This window comes from Acomys russatus, chromosome 10 (genome assembly GCF_903995435.1).
Source record: "Acomys russatus chromosome 10, mAcoRus1.1, whole genome shotgun sequence".
NCBI lineage: Eukaryota > Metazoa > Chordata > Mammalia > Rodentia > Muridae > Acomys > Acomys russatus.
Window position 1 is genome coordinate 43,487,264 of NC_067146.1, and position 24,253 is coordinate 43,511,516.

Sequence of the window (24,253 nt, forward strand, 5' to 3'; positions counted from 1 at the left end):
AAGTGTTTATACTCTCTGTTTACACAATGTCTGTGCTTCATATCGTTCATGTTTTGTTTTGAATTGCATGTTTATACTTGACTTTTTAAAATAAAGAGGAAAATATGGTAATGAGAAAGGAACAAATTTTTAAAAATGTTAACTTGTATTTATTCCTTCTGTATTTATTGTTAGATAATTATCTAAGGAATACATTTCAATATATGTTAATAAGAACACCCATTAGCAATAAAAAGCAAAGATTTCCATGACTGCATAAAGTTCACACTTTCTACTCTCTGTTGTATTTGTCTTTTTAAAAATGATGTTTGTTGAAAATTTTTAAAGATGAGTACTATCTTTATACAATTATCACCCCTCCTTCTCTTTCATCCACCTCTTCCTGTGTCACCACTTAGTTTTTTGCAAAATTATACCTTTTGTTTAATTAATATTGTTAAATACATATTTGTATTTATATAATGATATATAGTTATATATGTTAATATTTTTGTGTAATTGTATATCCTGATGAATACATTTGGTGTTGGTCACATATACATGTGTTTGGCATTAACAGTTGGGATTTGATAACACATCAAGTGGCTTGTCCCTAGACAAGGTTGTCCTTCTCGCCCCAGCTATTACTAGTCTACAGCACTTCAGCTCCTGGTGGGGACTGATGCATCCACATCGGCAAGTCCACTGGTGTTGGCATTATAACAAGCTGCTTTAGACAGCCATGTTGCTGAGACTTCATGGGAGCACTTTCCTTATCATATGTAGAAGACACTCTCACAGCATAGGTCTTGTTCTATTATCTCTTTCAATCTTATGTCTGTGTGTATGTTTTTGTGGGAATTTGCAGGTTAGTCCAGCTGTATGTAAAATTCAGAAGAAGCTATAAAATCTCTTGCAGCTAGAGGTACAAAAGATTATAAGCCACCAGACATGAGTGCTGATAACTGAACCCTGATATTTTGCAAGCAGTAAACATGCTTAGATTCTAAGTTGTCTCTCTAAACCCAAGGACAGATTTTCACTTTGATCTTTCCAGATTGATTTAGATGATATTAACTGTGGGGAAGAATTTCTATTGACTTCGATTTTTCTCATCATATTAATGAAGCTTTGCTTGAGCCTAGCCATCAAGAGCAGCTGAGGAATGCGGAAGTTTCCTGGTTTGACACACCTTCAGGAGAAACATGGTAGACCTATTATTCAAAGCAGAAACCTCCTGGAATAACACAACTCTTGTTATAACTGGGAAGTTCTTTATTTGTGTCCCAGCCATGCCTAAAGTTGCATAAGGGATTCTGCTGAAGCTAATTATATATTGGGTATTTATAAATACAGAAATTATATAACATTAACATATTGGACACCTAAAAATTCTGGAGTCATTCAATAATCACTTAGTAAGAATATTTATGAAACTTCTGACTAAAGAAAGAATTATTTTAAAAAGTATGGGTCAAAAGAAATCATTCTGTAATTATTTTCATTTTCTAAAGTGTGTAACTATTTCCACTCCCCTTTAAAGAGAAGTAAGAAAGCATTGTGGTTATGGTTGCTTAGTTACCAACCTTCCTGAAAAAAAAAAACAAAACAAAAAACTAAATCCAGGACAGCTTAAGAACCAGGTAGTTATTTTCAAAAAGCTCTCCAGATCAGATTTCTTCTGTGATTTTAGGTAGCACCAGACTACTACCAGACTTTATTCTTGAGTTATGCAGAGACTGAATTCAAAAGCATGAAGGTCTAGATAACTCTACTTGTTGTAGTTAGGAGTTTTACTGTTATTTATAATGTAGAGTGCAGTTATTGATATTTCAAAAATATTTTACTCTTAAGGCAATGCAAAATTTATACTTAACGTAGTACACTAACTAAGCTCCATTTCGTATTTACTTAGCACATAGTATATAAATATTCCCTTAAATACGATTGCTATTCTGCAGTGAGCATGGGCTCCATTTTGTGGAGTGAGCCTAAATTAAATCAAGTACAGGTGCCACAGTGTATCATGGGGCAGATCATCATTGTGAATTTGAAGGTTTGTATCTAGGTTGGTCATTACTTCCCTCTTTTGATAGTGTGCAGAGTACCTTCCAGCAGCATGAACACTAGCATAGGGGTAAAGGCTTTAGGTACAGGTTGACTTCTCTGTGCTCAGGGAGCTATATAAGTGTTGCCTTAAGAAATGATGCTTTACCATTATTGGTTGTGGAGAGCAACCAATAGCCTTGGCATTAGCCTGAGTTGTTTGAGGTGATTCCAGGAAGGCTAACAAATTAATTACATGTAACTCATTCCTGGCACCTGAAGTTTCTTTTGGTGGTAAAAGATGTCTAGTTGGCAGCATAGTCCCCCACTATTTGGTGACTTCATTTTTTATTTCATATATGTATATATTTTAGAATTTCTACAGGAATAAATTTTATATCACCCATAAATGACCTTTAGTGCCCACTGTCTCTCCCATATTTCTTTAATTATCCCATCTTCCCTTCGCCCTCCCCAGTTAATCTTTCTGTTTCAGTCTTTTCCTATCTCTCAATAACTGTGTAGTATATTTCCACTACTTTGGAAGATTCTCCACACCCCAAGGCTCTTAATCAATACCTAACCTCCATGATAATGTAGATGGTAACATGGCTATTGGATATTTATAGTTAGTTTCAGCAAATAAGATAGCGTATAATATGTGTCTTTTGGTATGTCTATGGTATCGCATTCAAGATGATTGTTTCTTTTAGCTCTATCCATTTACCTATGTAGATCATGTTCTTTTTTTAAACATCTGATTCATACAAATTTGTTGTTATATAAGGAGAAAAATGGTAAATACATTTTAAAATTGAATCTGAAGTGGGATAGATGGCTTATTGGGTGAAAGCATTTGCGGCACTTATAAAGAACTAGAGTTCAATTTCCAGCAACTGCATCAGGTGGCTCACAATTGCCTGTGAGTTCCGTTTCAGGGGATCCAACATTCTCTTCTGTCTTTTACAGTCATACACACATAAATAGTGCACATAACTTCATGTAGAAACATACATGTACTTATAAAGTAAATGTCATTTACAGCGAAGCTAATGCTAATCTAAATCTTATAGATATTTGATGCTTTCTTCTCATTATTCCTTCTAACCTTTCTGAGACAGAGGAAACCAAGGATGATGATTATTATCATAACTATTGTACTATACTACTCAGCTAATTCTTTATTTGTGATACAGTTAGTCACATTTTCTCTTTTAAACTACATCAATATACTCAATACATTACTACAAAATTTTGAGGGGGGCAGCCTATTTGCTAAATAGTAACTGTTGCCCCTATATTCCTGGTTACCTTTGCAATTATTTGAAATGACTGTGTTAGGAGATAAGATATGAGAAGTGTCATATATTTTCTCTGTGGGATAAAACAGAAAATCTCAGGCTCCTTTATGTAATCTCCCTCTTCCCCTCTTTAGTGACCTATGGAGGTTAGGGTGTGGCCCTGGAGCATCATGGATCTAGAGGAGAACAATGTCTCAAGTGGCTCAGACACATAAAGGAACTCACTCAATAGCCCCTGTTTGCATTGAATATAGAGTTGTGGATATTTTCGTTTCACTCCAGCAAATCTTGATTATTCTAAGAAATGCTATGAAAATCATCTTTTACTTTTATGAAGCTAATATGTTAACTATTGTAATTAAATACATGTAAAATATATGTAAAATAAAATGTAATTTTGTGTAAACATAAAGAGACTGGGTTTGGGCCCTTTACATATATGAGACTCATGCTATAGAAGTCCTCAGAAAAACTTGAGTAACAGATCACATACATACCAAATCTGTGGCACTGGATTAAAAGCATGATGCAATAATATGTGTAATTTGCCATATAATCTATGGCATAATATATAAGAAGTGGGATCAGAATACAACTGGCTAACTGGCTAGTTTTCAAGCAGAAATAAAATGGAAAGAATGCTTTCAACAGTGAGCCTTTCAATAGTGGGAAAACAGCTATTTTGTTTAATAAATGCTAAAAGTGAAATAACTCTTAAGAAAAATGTCTAATTATATATTCAATTGGACAAATTGCCCCAAAGTAAAACAAAACAAAACAAGAAAACAAACAAACAAAAACAAAAACAAAAAACCAAAAACCAGAATAAGGAGGTGGCTTTCAATTATTGGGTAATGAAAGTACAGACTAAAAAACATGTTATAAATATGGGTTTCCTTGGAAGTTCAAATAGATTTTATGGAAAGCTGTTATACTGAAAGAATGAGATAACAGAATAGGAACTTCAATATATAAAATCTAGAATGTGTTGGATATCTGTGTATGATCCAGACATAGGGGGATTCTGAAATTAACACAATGTTAAAAGTTATACCAGCAATAAAATTGAGTTTGTATCCCTCAAAAAGAAAGTGCTATAGTAAACATAACAATGCTCTACATCCTCAAAAATTTCTGTGATAGATGAGTAGCTATGGAAGGTTCTTAGATTTCAGAAAAAGGATTTCCCATTCCTGGGTCATTTTATGTCAATTTGATACAAGCTAGAGTCAGAAGGAAGCCTCAGTTGAGAGGACATCCTACTGAGACTCTAGGTAAGAGAAATATAGGAGATGGGGAAATAGAAGGATCCAGAGAGTCCTAAAAACCTACAAGAACATCGTGATGGGTGGATCTGGGCACAAAGGGGTCTGTTCAAACTATTGCACTAACCAAGGACAATACAAATAGTAAACATCAAACCCCTAATATGATCTACTCAATGGACAGGACATTCTCCACAGTTATGTGGAGAGTGGGAACTGACTCTGACAGGAATCTGGTGCTCCATATTTAATCACCTCCCCTTGGTGGAGAGGCCTGGTGGCAGTCAAAGAAAGGGTAAGCAGACTACCAAAATGAAACTTGATAGCTTATGACCATATAGTGGGGGAGGAGGTCCCTCTTCATCTTAGACCTAGCGGAGGGGAATAGGGTGAAAGCAGGAGGGAGGGAGGATACAAGTGATGGAATCACAATTGAGTTGGAATCTGAATAAATTAATAAAATTAAAATTAAAAAGAAAAAGAAAATGGCTCCATAAGACTAGACTGTAGGTAAACTTTCTTTTTGCATTATAATTTTTTTATTAATTCATTCATATTACATTTAAATTGTTAGCCCATCTGGTGTATCCTCCCATTCCTCCCTCTCTCTTGCTTTTACCCTATTCCCTTCTCCTATGACTGTGACTGAGGGGGACCTCCTCCCCCTGAATATGATCCTAGGGTATCAAGTCTCTCCTTGGTAGCCTGCTATCCTTCCTCTGAGTGCCACTGGGCCTTCCCATCAAGGAGACATGGTCAAATATGGGGCATCAGAGTTCGTGCGAAAGTCAGTCCCCATTCTCCACTTAACTCTGGAGAATGTCCTGTCCATTGGCTAGATCTGGGTAGAGGTTTGATGCTTACTGCATGTGTTGTCCTTGGTTGGTGCCATAGTTTGAGCACAACCTCTGGGCCCAGATCAGCCCGTCATAGTGTTCTTCTTGTAGGTTTCTAAGATCCTCTGGGTCCTTCTATTTCCCTATTCTCCCATTTTTCTCTCATCTAGAGTCCCAATAGGATGTCCTCACCTCTATTCCACTTTCCTGGTAAGTGAAAACTTTCATGGGACATGCCCCTTGGGGCTAGTGTCCAGTTATAAGTGAGTATATACTGTTTGACTCTTTCTGCTTCTGGGTGAACTCACTCATTATGATCATTTCTAGTTCAATCCATTTGTCCACAAATTTCGGAAATTCCTTGTTTTTAATAGCTGAATAGTATTCCATAGTATAAATTTACCACAGTTTCTTTATCCATTCTTCTACTGAGGGACACTTAGGCTATTTCCATGTTCTGACTATTATGAATAAGGCAGCTATGAGCATGGTAGAGCAAATGTTTTTGTTGTGTGTTGGAGCATCTTCTAGTTATAGTCCAAGGAATGGAATAGCTGGGTCTTGAGGAAGCCCTATTCCCAGTTTTCTGAGATAGCGCCAGATAGATTTCTTAAGTGGCTGTACTACTTTGCATGCCCACCGCAATAAAGGAGTATTCCTCTTTCCCCACATCCTCACCAGCATGTAGTTTCACTTGATTCTTTATTTTAGCCATTCTGATGAAGCATGCAAGTAATACAGGCCTAAGCTTCTCTAACAGAATTCAAGAGATGTAGGTAAGCCTTTAAGACATTTTCTTATGTTGGTAGGGCCACTCCAGTGCTAGTAGTCCTGATATCTATAAGAAAGCAGGTTGACGAAGTCATTAGGGGCACATCAGTAAGCAGCACCCCCCATGGCTTCTGCATCAGCTCCTGCATCCAGGTCCTGTTATTTTTGAGTTTCTGTCTTAACTTCTTTCAGTGATGGACTATTATATGAAAGTATAGGCCAAATAAACTCTTTCCCACCAAATTGCTTTTTGTCATGGTGTTTGATTCTAGCAATATTAACCTTCTCCACGCCACAAGAAAGAAAAAGAAACGGGAACAGCGTTCTTTGAATAACACTGGAAACAAAGGGAGAATTATATGGAGATAACCAGAAAGAACCCACAGTGAGGAAAGCAAAAGCTTGCATCTTATGTTAGCACCCCGAGATCACCTGCTCCCTTGGTTCTAACATGTCTAGAGACCACTGGCACTTTATGCCTCTCATTCTTTGAATGCCCTATTAAGGTTCTGTTAATATTTATAGTTTTGTGTATATGTATGCTTCTGTAGTGAAGATGAGGTTTTTATTTCACTTGCATTTATGATGTATATGGCCCAGTATAGTGGCATCTTATCCTGTTATAGAAATGCTTACTTCCTAGTTAAAGTACTGGGAGAGCCATAAGCATCTTTTGGATCAATCTTTGCTTTATTAGAGAGTAGTATTGTATTTTTGTTGTATATTAATCTGAATAAAGGCTATTTGGTGACCCAGGTCCTTCCCAAAGAAATAGCATCTAAATATATTAAGCCTCTGTATTTTCATGCTTCAAGGGTTAGGAAGGGCCTGAGATTTTTCCACGTCAAAAAAGCAGAAATGACACATATAACACAGAGCAAGAGAGCATGGCTCTTACTGGATTTTTCAAAATATCTAAGTTAGCAACAGTGTTTGCTTGTACTAGAGAGCATGGTGAGTGCCTGCAGTGCATGCCTAGCATGAAAAAGGACGTGGGTTCCCTTGCTAGCACAACTAGAATTCTGCTTGGTAGTGAAAACCTGTAATTCCAGTATCTGGGAGGTAGGGATGCAGGGAGTTCAGAACTAAGGTTATTCTCAGATGTGTAGAGAGTTCCATGTGAGCACCTGAAAGGAAGGATGCCATAGTTGAAGAAAAAGACAGCGAGGGAGAGAGAAAGTAGTCATAAGGTGAATGGAGACTGGGTCAATGACTTACTGCAGAGAAGAAACAAATGATTTTGGTGAACCCTTTGTCTCTGCAGTTCACTTTTGATGATAAGAAATAAACCTGTGTAAGATGCTAAGATTCTATTGTTGTTTTAGTAAACTTACCTTTCTTGACTCAAACACTTCTGTAAACATGCTTCTATAAATGATCTTTAAAGAGTACAACACTATTTGTGGTTAGGAAAATAATGTTTGACTATTATTTTAACAGATGATAATTTGTTCAATTTTATTTTAATAATAATAATAATATTTTTATTAATTATTATTAATGTGTTACATTGTTGGAATTGCTTTCTATCCCTGAGTGTCTGCAATATAGAGGCCTAAAATAAATTTTAACACATTTGACAAAGTCATAAGGATGTGAAAACTGAAGGTGATTATTTTTAAATTTTCCAGTGTCATAGAAAAGTGATCCCTGCTCTAACATCTTCACAAAAATAAATGGAACAAGGAACCAATGAGTTATTTAAAGGACTCATTAACTTTCATATGACCCTATTTGTAATTGAGACAGTTGTGTCCTAGATGCACCCTCCAAGAATGATTTATGAGGCTTCCCTGTACTCTGAATTGACTGACATGAAGGGAGGAAAAGTGTGCCTTAGCCAAACCTGTGAGGCCCAGGCAAAAGAGGAGTCAGCTCTTAAATAATTCATGATACAGTCTAATAATTAGCATTTCAAAACATAATTAATTTTCTTACAGGGTTTAACATTCTAGGCCAATAAAGGGATAAATTTATAAAAACATTCTAAGTTGCTACAAGTTGTAGCAAGGTTAGATGTAAAATCTTTTCACTTTATTCATGGTTGAAATGTACTTTCTACAAATGCACTGTATACTACAAAATGGTATAAGAGAGCATATTGTTTTATTCTATGCTGCATTCCTATCTACATCATGCAAGGTCAAATTATAATCTCTGCTATTTGATCACAATATGTAGCTCATTTGCATAAATTATAATTATATCACTTCTCATTTGCTGAAGGACATTATTTGCATTCGTAAGTTATCACTTTGATTAATCAGACTTCGTTTCTGTTATATCTTTGAAATAAAAATGTAAAGCTATTTTAATGCATCAGTAGGATCACAATACCTTTTATGCTTGTAGGTAATGAATAACTTAACAATTTACTCAGGTGGTCTGAACAGACTGAATGTTCCAGGCAAATCCAAACTAATGCCAAAAGGTCTTAAAAGTGCACTACCTTTATTGACAGTTGCCAGTGGGTAGTTATATCCCCTATGTCTCCTGAAATGGAAAGACTTCATGCAGATAACACAGATAACCCAGGCTGCAGGAACTAAAAAATGCCATCAGTGAGCCTCTAGCCAGGAAGTCCACCTTTCTACTGCCTTGGTTTAAACTCAGGAAATCAGATTTCTACCTCCATAGAATTGTAATTTAGTAAGTTGAAGTTTCTTCCAGTCAGTAACTTTTAGTTAATTTTTCACAGCTGTAAAAGATATCCTCACACCCGTGCTGAGGCAATGAATCTGTGGAGGATCTTTTTTAAGATGTCCTCTTTCTCCCTCTGTCTGCTTCAAAATCATCTCTGAAGTAAGAGATTGAGGGCACCTTGGGAATCTTTGAATAAGGTTCTTTCACAGTACTTAGCTCATATCATAAAACAGGACGTTCAGTGGTCACTCTTGGATATTTGTCCAATCATGCTTTCAAAAGATTTTGTGCATTGTCATAGGAGAGATCAACGGGGCTCTATGTGTTTCAGCGTACCTGGACAATGGTGTTTTTAATTACTCTCAGATCATAATCAGATCACTAATCAGTTAAATAAATACATGTGTATAAGCTTATGTGTGTGTGCACGTGTATATGTGTAATTCTGTGCACACATGTGTAATAAAAGTACATGGAACTCAGCGGTTGATCCTTACCTCCAACCTTGAATGAGACAGAATCTCTCCTGTGCAATTTCACAACACCAGGGACTTGCATGTCTCCATTTCCCACCTCTCCCTAAGAACACTGATGTTACAATACCACATGCAACTTTAAGTGGGCTCTGGGAATTAGAACTGAGGTTCTCACACAAACATAGCACCCTAGTTCGTTTCTCTGTTGGCTGAAATAAAACACTGGCCAAGGAAACTGTGGGAGCAAAGGTTTTCTTTTTTTCATCTTATACTTGCAAATCACAGTCCACCACTGAGAGAAATCAAGGCAGTAACCTGAAAAAGACACTGCAGCTGAGGCCAGGCAGTAAGGCTTATCACTGGCTTCTTCTGTTTGGCTTGCCCTTTATACTTAACTCATTGAAGTATGCTGGGTCCATGTCAAATATTAATCAAGAAGATGCTTCATAGTCAGGTCCACATGCCAGTCCAACAGAGGCCATCCTGCCATTGAAGCTGTGGCATATAGTAAATGCCTTACACACTGATCCACCTCCCAAAGTCACACTTAAAAATGTTTAAGGTATCTCCTCATTTTCCTTTAGGGTGTCAACTTGATAGTCACTAAAATGAAAACAGTTATAACATACATCAAACATTCTCATATCCTTGAGCTAAATATTTTTATTTAAAAAAAATAAATTAAAAAAAAAATTTATCTCATACATTGAGCTAAATATTTTTATTTAAAAAAAAAAAAACATGCCATGGAACTCCCTCATGTTACCATGAACTTCACTGAAATAACATTTCTACAGACTAGAGAGATAGCTGAGCAATTCAGAGGCTTGCCATTCTTACAGAGGACCGAAGTTCTAGCCTTAGCAATCACACTTGGCATCTCCAGCTCCTGGGTAACTCAATGACTCTGCCCTCTTTGTGTACCAGGAACTCGCATGCGAGGGCTCATGTGAGCACGCACACAAACACACAGACACACACACACATACACACACATACATACACACATACCACATTCATGCACACACACACAAACACCACACTCACACAAACACACTCATAAGTGCAAAATTATTAAATATTAAAAGAAAATATTAGCTATCAATTATGGTGAACTTAGTCCCAACTACCAACTAATAGCATAACTTATATGATATATATATATAGGTTTGCCTGCATGTTTGTATGTGCAAATGTGCATGCATAGAAGCCATGGAAGTCAGAAGAGGCCTTCAGATCCCATGGACCTTAAGCTCCTGTGTGGGTGTTGGAAATCAAACTAGCTCCACTGCAAGAGCAGAGAGTGATCTTAAGCACTGAGCCATCTCTACTGAGTCAAAATGTTTCAAATTTGTTGCCATACAAATATAATTTATGTTTTTAGTAACTGTGTATGAGTCATACTGCCAATGTTTTTGCTTTGCTTCTCACAAATTATCCATTTCTGGAAAATATTTTGAGCATTAACATAGGAAGAGAAAAGCCACCAATACTTTGAAGTTTAATTGTCTACAAAATTTGATGAATTTTCCCATATTCATTTTGATGAATATAGAGTTGAATTTTTCTCCACCTTATTCGTGTTACGGAATAAGATGGTGATTTGAAAATACTTTTCAAGACAAGACCACTTCCTAAAATTAACTTTGTTCTTATAAATAGGCTCTATTGTATTCATATGTTTGGGAGATGAATCCAATAGCGTGCTTGTTGAAGTGAATGAGCAGTGTACTCAATCCTTTGGAACTACATTCCAGAATTCAATGAATAGAGACAATTCATTCTGAGTATGATTTTCTTCTTAACAATACTTTTTCCTCCTAAGTATATACTTTATCTTGCATGAATGTACCGGCATGTCTTAGTCAAGTTTTGAAGATACTAACTATGGAATTGTAAATGATCTCCAAGATTTATAAATTAACTTTTTCACCATTAAAAAAAATGGCTTGAGATTCCCAAACATTACTGAGACTTTGGATAAAATTTTTAAAACATAGAAGTAATTACATGTTATCAAAACATCAGTTAAAGGAAATTAGATAAATATGCCTTCCATATAATTTTTTTCAATTTTTTTTACTTTATTTTAATTTTTTCTACATTTTATTACATGTTTTTACATATACATTTATATGATTACATATAAGTACAATAAACTATCTACAGCAAAAAGAACCACAAAGCAATCAGGAATTATACGTTTATTATATAACCTCTTACAAATTGAATTTATTTTTATTTCAACAATGTATTTTGATCATACTCATCCCCAACTCCTTTTGCCTAGTTCCTCCATGTTCCACTTTCCATTTCATCAGCCCTCCTAAATTCATATCCTCTTTTACATATATTCATTTTTATCTTTATGGTTTTGACAGCTGTATATATGAGTACAAAATTAAATAAACATATTGTAAGTAAACCTTTTGTCAGCTAAATAATTAATCTTCCTAATGGGGCAGAAATTAACACCCCTGGACATTCCCCCAAGAACCCAAAAGAACTCTGTAAATGATGGTGTTTAAGGGAATACTTCTTCTCACTGGTAGCAAAGCTCACCTCACATGAATATCTTCTCATCCATTGTAGCCAGATCTGCCACAAAGAATAAGAGGGGCCTTCAGATCAACTTAACCATATGGGGAGTCACAGCTGGAATCTGGTTAGTTCTCTATATTTGAATCAAAGGTGGAACTTCCCCTTTCTATCTTCATATCACAGAAAGTTCTGGTTTGGGAGACAAGTAACAGAGACCAGTGAATAAAAGTATGGACAATCATACATCAGCTACAAAGTTCCCATCCTGGCAATGCCATGAGCACACCCAGGCAAGGCTCTGTATTCCTTAGAGGGTATTCTCCATCACAGAACAAGAATAAGAATTCAAGATGTCTGATGGATGGGGTGAGATTAGGGAAGTCATGGCTCGGCACCCTCTAATAGCCAATACTAAGAAAATCTGGAGTGGCAGATGCTACTGCATAGGGATATCAAAAGAGTAAGAAGAAATGGCATGGGAGACTAAGGTACCAATCGAGTTTGGACTCATAATGTCCTCAATGTTGATGCTTTGTCCTTAGAAATGTTCACTTAACCAGAGCACTTCATACTTTATGCGTCCACATAGCGGCCCAGAGCTCTAGCCATACAGTGGTGTCATATATGAGTAAATATATATCCCAGTTATGTCTGTCTGAGAAGCACATCAATCTTATGGTTCCCTATATACTAAATAACCATCTATTTTTAAAACACTTAAATTCCTGACTAGAAATACTGAACACTATCAATACAGTTATTGATTCATTCGACTAATTATATTATTAGAAGCTCCCTTTTAAAAATTTTTTTTACTTAAGACTATTCTAAATATAAGGTATGTAGAGAAATATTAAATATTGTGTTTTTTCTGATTAAGTCAATTCTAGGAGATTGTTTTATTCTTATAATAAATACAACAAAATATTAAATTATAAACAGTGAAACTCGAGTAAATAAGTGAAAAAGTAAGTAGGCCACAGGTTTTTTAAACATCCTACCATGCACGTATTTATATCTGTATACACCCAGACAGGTATTCTGTCCTGTATTTAGGAAAAGTTTATAATTTTTTTCACAAAATATCATTAGGAAATGTTTATACATTGTCACTGAATAACTTCACAATAAAGAAACATGCGCATGTGCATGGCTAAAAACCATATGCATGAAACATGTGTCTAATAAATACACTCTTAAGTGTGGTATCCATATTGTATAAAATTTTTTATACATATTGTATGTTCCTTTTAAAGGGATGTGAATGTGTTCTATTTCCACATCTACACATATTTTTGAAAGTCTCTTTCTCTCAGGATTTATTGCTACTGTTTGAATTCATTTCCCTAAACAGAATTGTTGGCTAATAATGTGTGCACTAGCACATACTGTCTTTCATGAATATGTTGTGGAATTTTGTCTCCAGTAATGCAGCAGTATCTGGAAGGTATACCCTTCAGGGCCCATTTGTCTGGATTTTCTTCCCAGCTGTTTCTCTAGAAAAGTTGTGAGACACTTATACTCTTCCAATCTCACACCCAGACCTTCTTCACCATGCTTTCATAGTGGCACTTTTGTTTGGCTTTTTCTTTATAATTAAGGACTTTTACACTCCTGTAAAATCATATCATGTTAAGCGTTAATAACTACCTTTAAAAGATGCAATAGAATATATGAATATACATTAGTAGTTAACAAACTGTAGGTTAAACTTTCAAATAATACTGTTCTTTTCTATTTGCCATATACTTGGTGAATAACTAATACACATTATATAAATAGTGATAAAGCCCCAAGGCTCAGGAAAAAAAAAACAAAAAACAAAAACCTTATTTATTTTCCAAGGGCAAATAACTTTTGCAAAACGCTTCTGCAACTTGTCTGTGTTTATACCATCCCTTTTCTCCTCTTAAAAACTGTTACTTGAGGCTCACATTAGGAGACACAGAAACAAACACAGAACTTTGCTAGAAAATCAAAGCATGATTCTGGAGATTGGTTTTACTGATGAATTGCTATGGAGCAAGAAATAGAAATTTAGATCTGAGATCCAAATTTAGATCTCCATAAATAAAATCATGTTAAATTCTGTTATGCATCATGTTGAATTGAATGTGCAGTAAAAACACAGTAGAAAGAAACCAGGATAAATTTGTTGGTCTTCAAGCAATCCTGAGAACAGACAACGGGGGTCTCCTGATGTAAGCTCATTGTAGCTTCTGAAGGTTGGCCAATGTTACTGACTTAGTGGACTGGCCTGGGCCACCTTGGCCATGGCTTTTCTGATGTATGGGTTTCTCCTCATTTTCTTTCAACCACATGTTAGTCAGAGGTCTCTCTCTCTCTTCTGGCAAACATGACTGCAAGAAAACAAATAGCAACGTATTTCTTGGGTCCCTGCTTGCAACTGATCCATTGTCACTTTCACCTCATTCTGTTTCTAAAAAACAAAACCTCTTTACCAAATGAGTATACTGCCTTGTGGCAAAAAGCACCAGGAAAGCAACTGACTTTTGTCTGAAAATAAATTGCTTCCACGACTAAGATATAAACCTGTAGTCAAATCTAAATAGGGACCAAAGGGAGACATTTTAGTTTTCCAAGGGAAGGAAGGATGCCATGGAATTTCTGGTCAGGTAGTTTCGTGCAGTGAAATTATTTTGTTAATGTTTTCTAGGGGCCTCATTCTCTTGTGTGTTTCTCTGGATTCAGTCTCCAGGGCGAAAACTTCTCTGTGAGTGACTCATTAAACCAGTCACCACTCTATCCACCCCCTCACCCTCATACACAAAGACCAAAGCTGTGGCTGCTGTGTCACACGAGCATGACAGCACAAACCCAGAATTCTTATTCAACTTGTTCCAAAGAAGCATGCCATAGCATTTTCAAAAGACCATTTGTAAATAATTGTGTTCAAGAAAAATAGCATGCTTGCAAGGAAGCAGATCCTGATGGTGCCCACAGCGAGTTCAGCAGAACCCGGATGATAGATTCAGTCCCGAAGCTCTGTGAAGAAGGAAGGCCAGAAATGACTCTAGTGGCGGAAGGGTGAATGGATATTGTCTAAAAAGATAAGTCAGCTAAATGGAGAGTGAGACGACATGAGCCAAATTTAAAACAGAAATAGTAGGAAATGATCTCTAGGATCCAATTTGGGAAGGAGTGAGAGAGATAAGGCTGCACTGAGTGGCCAGTGATGAGAGAACAAAGAGGTTAGTATTACTGGGGCCAGTTCAGAAATAGTTTCTAGGTGTGAAGAGATGAGCTTTAATTTTTAAAAAGTTTACAAAGAAAGCTAGGGGTTTTTATACAGGTTCAAATTAAAGTTTTGTTCATTTGTCTTGTCTTCCAGGCTATTTTAAAGCACAACCCATGGGACAGCCTGTAAGGTGACAAAGGGAAGAACTCATCCAAGACAGCCTTCTCTTCTGCAGGTAAGGGAGAGAAACTCTTTCTACCAGGCACTGGGATCCCAGGTAGCGTTTGATTTCAAGTGAGACCCACATCTCTTTAAGAAGATTTTTAGCTTGTTTATGTCCTTATAGTTAAAGTGCTTAACATAATAATTTGAGAAGAAGAGAGAAAACCCAACCAAGTAACTCACTATTTTTATAACCCTATTACATGGAATATTGTTTCTTGACTGTGTCACATGCTTTGGACTAATAAGTGAAATGACCATTACAATTCTATGTTTTTATATTTTCTTTTCTCATTTAACTAAGTTTTGATATTTCTTTATCTTTAAAAAGAATTTCATGCTGTACATGCAATGAAATACAACCACATCTGCCCATATTCCCTCCCTCTGACTGTCTGCATATTTGCACTGACATGTACCTTCCAGGATCATATATATATCATGAAGTCCCATTACAATGATACCTATATCTGTACAGGTATGGGGCCATCCACTGGAGCATGAAAAAAATATAAGTGGTCACATCTTTAAAAAGAAAGAGTTCTTCCTTCCCGGCACCTGTCAAATGCAACAGCTCTTCACTGAGGGGCAAGGCCTGGAGATCACCCCTCCCCCATATATGCTGGGGTTTTGGCTGGCTTGATATTGCACAAGTCTTCTGCCAGTAAACACAGCTGCTGTTAGTTCATTGGCATAAGAGCATTGTCCCCATAGCATGCCTTTCCATAGTCTAGCTCTTACATTCTTTTCCTCTCCTTGCTGAACCTCAAGGACCTTGGGATATCTATAGATATCTCAGAAAAGGCTGAGCCCTCAATCTCCTCTTCGTAGCATTTAACCAGTTCTACTTCTTTCCTTTGACTGATGCTCACTGCAAAAGAAGCTTCTTTTCCCAAGGTGTCTCATAGTCTTGGTCTACGAGTATAAACGTAAATATTTAGAAAGCATGATCTTTTGGTAAAATAGCAATAGCATATTCCACCTATGATCTTCCCAGCCACAGGCTTTTGATGAAGATTACAGTATCAGGCATGAAATTCTGTCCCCTGTGGATCAGTCCCAGAATGCAATTTGAAAGGGGTGAATTACCCAATGCATTTATGCTACTACTGCCTCAGTAAGCACAGCTTGCCAGGCAGGTTGGTAGTTCAGCATTCAGAGCACAGTGCTGATTAAAAAACACTGATGGCTTTTCTCCCACTTCATCCTGTCTATCACCTTTCAGCACTGTGTAATCTAGACATTGTGGCGGAAGCTTCACACACAGTTTGAAATTGGCTTCTCCATGTCCTCCAAGCTAAGTGTGTGGTATCTTGCCATGTAGCTATGGGCAACCCAGGCCAGTGGCAATAACTTGCTTTACTTTGATTGCTTCTGAGCCTCCTGAACAATAATTCATAAGGAGGTAATCCATGCTTAGTAATGTGAGTTTTACTTACCATGTCATATGAGACGAAGTATGTATACACACAGAGTGAAACCAATAAAGTTATTTTTTTAAGTTGCTTATTTCAATTAACCTAAAACCTGTTGAATTTCCATAATACGTTTTATAGATTTTTAGTTTGGGGTAAGATACCTATTATCCCAATCTCTTGCTCAATCTTCCTCTCTCATCTCCACTTAATCCCCCATGTTTTCCCATTTCACTTGTGGTCCACTCTCTTCCCCTGACTTAGAGTTTTAAGTTGGTTGTGATAGGAGGCTACCAAATGAATTTTCATACTCATTTCTTTTTTGTTTTAATTTGTATTTCCTTGATAGTTAAGATTTTTAGCACTCTTAAAGCATTCATTACCCATCCATAGCCCATACTTAACTGTGCTGCTTTTTTTCTTGGTGTCTAATTTTCGGGGATTTTTTTTCTAGATTCTAATCCTCTTTTGCCCAAGATTTTTCCCATTCTCTACTCTATAGGCTTGCCATTAATTCACTTTGTAGTATCTGTTGTTGTACAGACTTGATTATAGTGAGATCCTATTTGTTGATTATTGGTCTTATTTCCTGTGCACTTGGAGTCTTATTCAGAAAATCCTTTCTTGCACCTATAAATTGAGCATGCTCTGTTTTTTTCTGTAGCAGTTTCTATCCGGTATGTAGAGGTCTCTGATCTACTTAGAGTTGAAAGGTAAGAATCTAGTCTTTGTTTTTAATCATTGTGAAATACAACTTTTCTCACACATTTGTTGAAGATGCTGTCTTTTCTCAGGTGTATTTTTTCCACTTTTCTAAAACTCAAATGATCATAGTAGTGCAGACTTAAACCTAGGTCCTCAATTCTATGCTATTGACCTATGTCTCTTGTGTGTCCTTGTTCCATTCTGTTTTTAATTACCATGGCCCTATATTACAAAATGAACTCAGATATGGTGATGCCTCCTGCAGTATTCTATTTGTTCAGGATGGCTTTGGGTATGTAAATTTTTAGATTGGTCTCTATATCTGTGAAGAATGACACTAGAATTGAGATTACTTTGATTTTTGATGTGTTGTTATTTTCACTATAGTAATTCTAGAAATCTATGAGAATTGGAAGACTTTGTATTTTCTTCTGTCTCACTTGATTTTTTTCCTAAATGTACTCACTTTTTCATTGTAGAGGTCTTTTATTTACTTAGACTTGTGTGTATGTGTGTGTGTGTGTGTAATGTGGCTTTTGTGAATGGATTATTTCTCTGATTTCTTTTCCAGTGCATTTCAACTGGTACATAGAAAGGCTACTGATATTTTGTATTAATTTTGTATCCTGCAACTTTCCTGAAGTTACTGATTAATACTAAGAGTATTTTTGGTGGAGTTATTATTGTCTTTTATATAACGAATCATATCATCTGCAAACAGCAATAGCTTTACCTTTTTTTTAGTGTTTATATTCCTTTTATTTCTTTCTCTTGTCTTACTGTTGGACACAATACCTCACATAGTATATTGAGTAGGAGAGGAGCGACTGGACAAACTAGATTTGTTCTTGATGTTAGTGGGAACACTTGAGCTTTTCTCCAATGCCTATTATTTGCTATAGGTTTGTCCTCTGTAGCCTTATCTTGTTCTTTCATTACTAGCCTCTCCACAACTCTTATCAGGAAGGGGTATTGGATCTTTGTCAAAGGCTTTTCTTTTTTTTTATTATTAATGTATTCTTATTACATCTCAATGGTTATCCCATCCCTTGTATCCTCCCATTCCTCCCTCCCTCCCTCCCATTTTTCTCTTACTCCCCTCCCCTTACTGTGACAGGGGGGGACTTCCTCCCCCTTTAAATGCTCATAGGGTATCAAGTATCTTCTTGGTAGCCTGCTATCCTTCCTCTGAGTGCTACCAGGTCTCCCATCCAGGGGACTTGGTCAAATGTGAGGCACCAGAGTACATGTGAAAGTTATACCCCACTCTCCACTCAACTGTGGAGAATGTGCTGTCATAATGTTCTTGTGTAGTTTTCTAGGACCCTCTGGATCCTTCTACTTTGCTATTCTCCCATGCTTCTCTCATCTAGAGTCCCAATAGAATGACCTCCCCTCTGTCCCACTTTGCTGGTAAGTGAAGACTTTCATGGAACATGCCCCTTGGGCTAGTATGCAGATATAAGTGAGTATATACCATTTGACTCTTTCTGCTTCTGGGTTAACTCACTCATTATGATCATCTCTAGTGCCATCCATTCGTCCATAAATTTTTGGAATTCCTTGTTTTTAATAGTTGAGTAGTATTCCATAGTGTATATGTACCACAGTTTCTTTATCCATTCTACTGATGGACACTTAGCCTGTTTCCATGTTCTGGCTATTATGAGTAAGGCTGCTATGAATATGGTTGAACAAATGTTCTTGTTGTGTGCTGGAGCATCTTCTGGGTATATTCCAAGGAGTGGAATAGCTGGGTCTTGAGGAAGCACTATTCCCAGTGTTCTGAGATAGCACCAGATAGATTTCCAAAGTGGTTGTACTAGTTTGCATTCCCACCAGCAATGAAGGAGTGTTCCTCTCTCTCCACATCCTCACCAGCATATGGTGTTGCTTGAATTTTTGATTTTAGCCATTCTGATGGATGTAGGATGGAATCTCAGAGTTGTGTCAAAGACTTTTCTATATCTAATGAAATGATCATGTTGTTTCTACCATAAAGTCTATTTTTGTGATAAATGATATCCATTACTTTACATGTGTTTAAAAAATATATGAAATTCAAATGACATGGTGTAAAAATGATCTTTCTGAGGTGATCTAAAAACAGTCTGTGAGTATTTTTTGTTGCTGCTGTTAAAACTCTGTAATGTTTTCATTTTTCATTTTTTTTTACAATTTTCATATGCAAGTGCAGTGTATTAATATTATTTCTACCTATCCCTATCTCAACAAAACTCCTATCATTTTGTATCCTATCATTCTCGGATTCCTGATCTCTTCTTGTACTTTTAATGCATGCGAACACACATAAACACACACACACACACACACACACACACACACACACACACACACACACACCCCTACTGAGTGGACTTACTGTTGATCATGTATTTGAGGCTTTTGTTTTGTTTATGTGTTCATCAGGGAGATCACACTATACTTTTGTTTATTTTGTTTTTATTGCTTTTTGTATTTGGGTAACACCTGCTTCATATGCAGAGTATGAACACTTTTCTTGGAATAATTTGATAACTATTGGTGACAGATTTTGAGGTTCTCATAGAATTCAGTAATACATCCGTGCAGGGAATATTTGGCTAGATTTTTTGTAACTAATTAAATTTTTTTGCTGACTATTAATCTGAGTAAGTTACTTATATTATCTTAGCTTAATTTTGTTGTGTTGTATGCATCTAGAAATTCGTCCTTTTTTGTGTGTTTTCCAACTTGGTAGAATATGGGTTTTTAAAGTATGTTCTTATGATTTCCAGAATTTCAGTAGTATGTGTAGTAAAGGTCCCCCTTTTATTTATAAATTTATTGATTGAGGTCTACCAAGTTTAGGTAAGAGTTATCAATTTATTTTTTCAATAAACCAACTTTCATTTATACTTTGCTTTATTGTTGTTTATTTCTTTATATTGAAATAATTTTAGGTGTAATTTTGGAACTCGCTTCCTTTCTACTACTTTTTCTTGTTTTTTTCATGCATAACAATACATCATTATATTAAGTTTAGGTCTCTCAAATTTTTTGATGTAAACACTGAGTGTTATAGCTCTTATGACTATCTCCAGATTTTGTAGGTTATATTTTCATTTTGACTTAGTACTCAGAAATTTTATATTATTGACCTCTCTACTCACCTACTTAAGCACTCAATATTGGGTTGCTTAATCACCAGGAGTTTATATGCATACATGCACACATACAGACACATGCATACATGTACATAGACATATACATATACACATGCACACACATACATGCATACACACATACATACATATACACAGATACATACATTATATATACCTACACACACAAAAATACATACATATATACATGCACACACTCTAGTGAGAGTGAATGAGGGAAATTATATTCTGATTTTTGAAGGAGTCTTGATTTTGGATATTCCCTAAAATGATCTTTAGCATGTCCAGGTACACTAGGTTAGATCATACCCTAAAAAATATTGTCCCAGAACATTCAAGGTCATGCCAGTATCTGGGATTACAGACAGTATCCCACCAGACAACATTGCTGCCCATAAGCAAGGAATAGAATGGTCTGGTAGGGACAATCACGATCTTCTATGAACCATTCAGTTTATAATTTTGTTTCCATTCAACTTCTGTTATTCACATTAGATAAATCATGTTTATTTTTAAAAATGGACACAAGGATATAAAATATATTTTCATGGAATTAATTAAAATACTTGTACCCATGTATTTACATGACTAGAATTTAAACTGATTAAAACTTAATTTCTTTTCCAGTGGAAGAAAGCATGCCAATATTTCATCAGTGATTGCCTCGGGATGTAGATGTCCTTTCTCAAATACCAAATAGTGAAAACACAGTCCAGTCTCACGGAGTGTGGAGGGACTTTAGTTCACTGAACTGTTTTCTTCTAAGATTCTTATTTCTCACACTTAATGAATCAATTGTGTGTGGTTTAAAATTTGGTCCAGAATAGCTGCTTCTCAAATCATTCACTTCCTTATCTTTGATGAATGGAATTTTCAATAACATGTATTTTGGGAATTTGTGTTGAGATGATGTGGCTTTGCTGAAAGAGGATTTCAACAGATGTGTTTGGACATGAGATCTTGCTACATTGTTTGGCTTCTGAGGCTGCCTTCTCATCTGTGTCAGAGCACACTATCTATTTCCTCCCGCCAGCTGGTTAGACTACCCACACTGAGGTCTACTGGGTACCATCTTCACTCTTCCAACCCACACCATCTTTACTATGGTTCCTAAAGAGTGAGCACTTCTCTGGCGACGACACATCACAAGAGTAACACTGAGCCTTTGTAGGCCTAACTTCAAGGAGACCTGGGTAGAGTTCACATGTGAGAAGAGTCATTTTACATCTGTCTACATTTCACCCTAATGTGGTATGTGTTTCCCTAACGTCAAACAGTAGACAGGGATATCCATGTGAGCTACTGGAAATAAAAGAATGGAAAATGCCTTATACCTTATGTAAATATGTACATACCAATAGCTAATTGAAGTCTACATATACAGAAGAGGATTCTCTATGCCAGGAAGGCAGCGTAACTGCAGGGGGGCATGAGAAAGTGAATGAAGGCTCATCTATAGATAGTTATCTGCCACAGGCCACCCTCAGAAACTGTAACAGAACTTTGACAAATAGGGGGCTTGTTCTTCCTGAAAGATTCAGAAGAAGGTTTTAACCTATCTTCCAATATTCATAAACTTCTCAGTCTTGAACAATAATGTGAAATCAACATTTGTTGAGTATTTATTGTGTATATGGAACTTAAAGGGTTTTTACACACACACACACACACACACACACACACACACACACACACACACACACACACTTTTCCATTCCTTCAATACTACAGAGGAGGAAAGAGTTGATATTATTTTGCTCTGGTCAGTCAGTCTTGAAAATATAAACTTCTGTTATCACAAGCATAGAACAAAAGAGCTGCTATCTCAGAAAGACGCTTTTCAGACTTGACCACCTTAACCAATAAATTCCATATCCGGAACTACATGTGAAGCATTGCAATGTGTGCTCAATCCAACTAAAAGGCAAAAAGAAACAAGTGAAGTAATTACAAGCAAGTATAAAACAGAAAGTAGGGTAAAACCAGTGGTCACAGTATTCTTCAGTTCCCTCTTGTAGCACTGTCATGAGGAAGCAGTGATGGGCGTGTAAGGGATAAGAGGAAGTGCGTCACTTCCGTTTCCTTGTGTTGATCGCACAGGCCCACACTATGAGCTTCTTTGACATGAATGTGTCATTTCAATTCACATGGGTTAATAATAGTGAGTGGTCTTGAGTGCTCTCCTTGTTATCCATGTCTTTTTCCTGAAGATTGACCTTTGCCATCCTCTTTGTTACATGGATATGATTAGAATACAGTGTTCCTGAGAAGGAATAAAATTAATTACCTGAGTATGGCAGGAGTGCATGTTAGTAGCTTTCCAAATGAGAAGAGACAGAGACAGTTTTCTACCTGAATAGTCACCCACAACTCTCTACAGTGTTGGAGCACCTTCTTCAGCCTTCTGGCCCTACATATCTGACAGACATATTTGTGAGGCAGGAACTATTGAGGACTTTCTTACCCCATCTTGACAGTTTGGCTGTCGACTTTGTCTGCATCCAAGCTTGCTCTTTTTTAGACAGAATTCTGTCTGGGGTAGATACAAGGACATTATGCCCAGTGCTTTGCTTTCCACATTTGAAGCCATCTCCATAAGGAGGTTTTTGATGCTCATCATCCTGTTTGAGGTAGGCTGGGTGTTATCAGGAGCTAACTTGTCTCACTGTCAGTAAATATTTAAAATAATAAAAACATTTTAAAATGCCATATTCTGCATGTCTCTGAGGTTTTTGAAGACTGTTTCTAACTATCCTACCTTAACTTTCTATAGAATTATATCTATCTGTTGCACCTAAGATACATATTCTTGTATAAAAGTAGACTAGTAATTGACTGACCATGATCTGGTCAACTAACAATTAACTTGTATAACTTATTTATCCTAAACAGCCTACAATAGCACTTTCAAAGTATTGAAAGTAAACCTTATATTATGATTGAGTTACATGGGTAAAATACCTCATATTAGAGTAGAAGTATATACTCAAGTCTCTGATGGAGTTGAAGACCAGGTAGCTTAGTTTTACAATGAAGCTTAGTTGTTAAGGGTTTAAGTTGTTTGTAAGTTTAGACAGATGTTTTAAGTTGGTAATGACAATATGTGATGGAGACTCATTTACGTTCAGAATTTTAGATGCACCAAGAGAGGAGAGATGTTTTCTTCAAGGCTGTCAAATACAAATAGCCAGAACACTAAGAATGTAACATTTATATAAGTCCTGATTGTGTCATGGTTCTTCTTGCTGTAGGTAATCTACTGTATATATGAGTAATAACAAAAATGTATATATAAAAATAAAATATGTTTAATTAAATAAAAAAGAGTTATTTAAATGAGTTTATTTCAATCCACAATTTTTCACTTTCATTCACTTGAACACATTACTACTTTATATTTAAAGTAATTAAATCTTGTGCTCTGTAAGAAAAAAGGTCAGGGAAAATGCCTACATACATGTGCTTGAGAATGTGATTGCTCCATCTGTATCACCTGACCAGGATAACTGCAATGAAACAATTTAATAGTATGTTTCCCTGGTTTTTAAGTATTGTAAATGGAAGCAAAAGAAGCAATCTATATGAAAATCAAGTACGTTGAAAAAAATCTTCGGAAACTGTGTTAAGAGGAAACATCATCACAATAATATTTTGCTTAGTTTCTGCTTAATTCATTGAGTCTTACAGATC

General features: G+C 36.2%; 1 protein-coding gene across 1 annotated transcript in view; it reads left to right on the forward strand.

Moving 5' to 3' along the window:
• Positions 1-24,253, forward strand: part of Sema3a (semaphorin 3A) — a 454,588-nt gene that overhangs the window by 79,166 nt on the left and 351,169 nt on the right. The window contains exon 2 of the mRNA XM_051152073.1: positions 15,211-15,292. The gene's annotated coding sequence lies outside the window, so the exon portion shown is untranslated. The remainder of the gene's footprint in view (positions 1-15,210; positions 15,293-24,253) is intronic.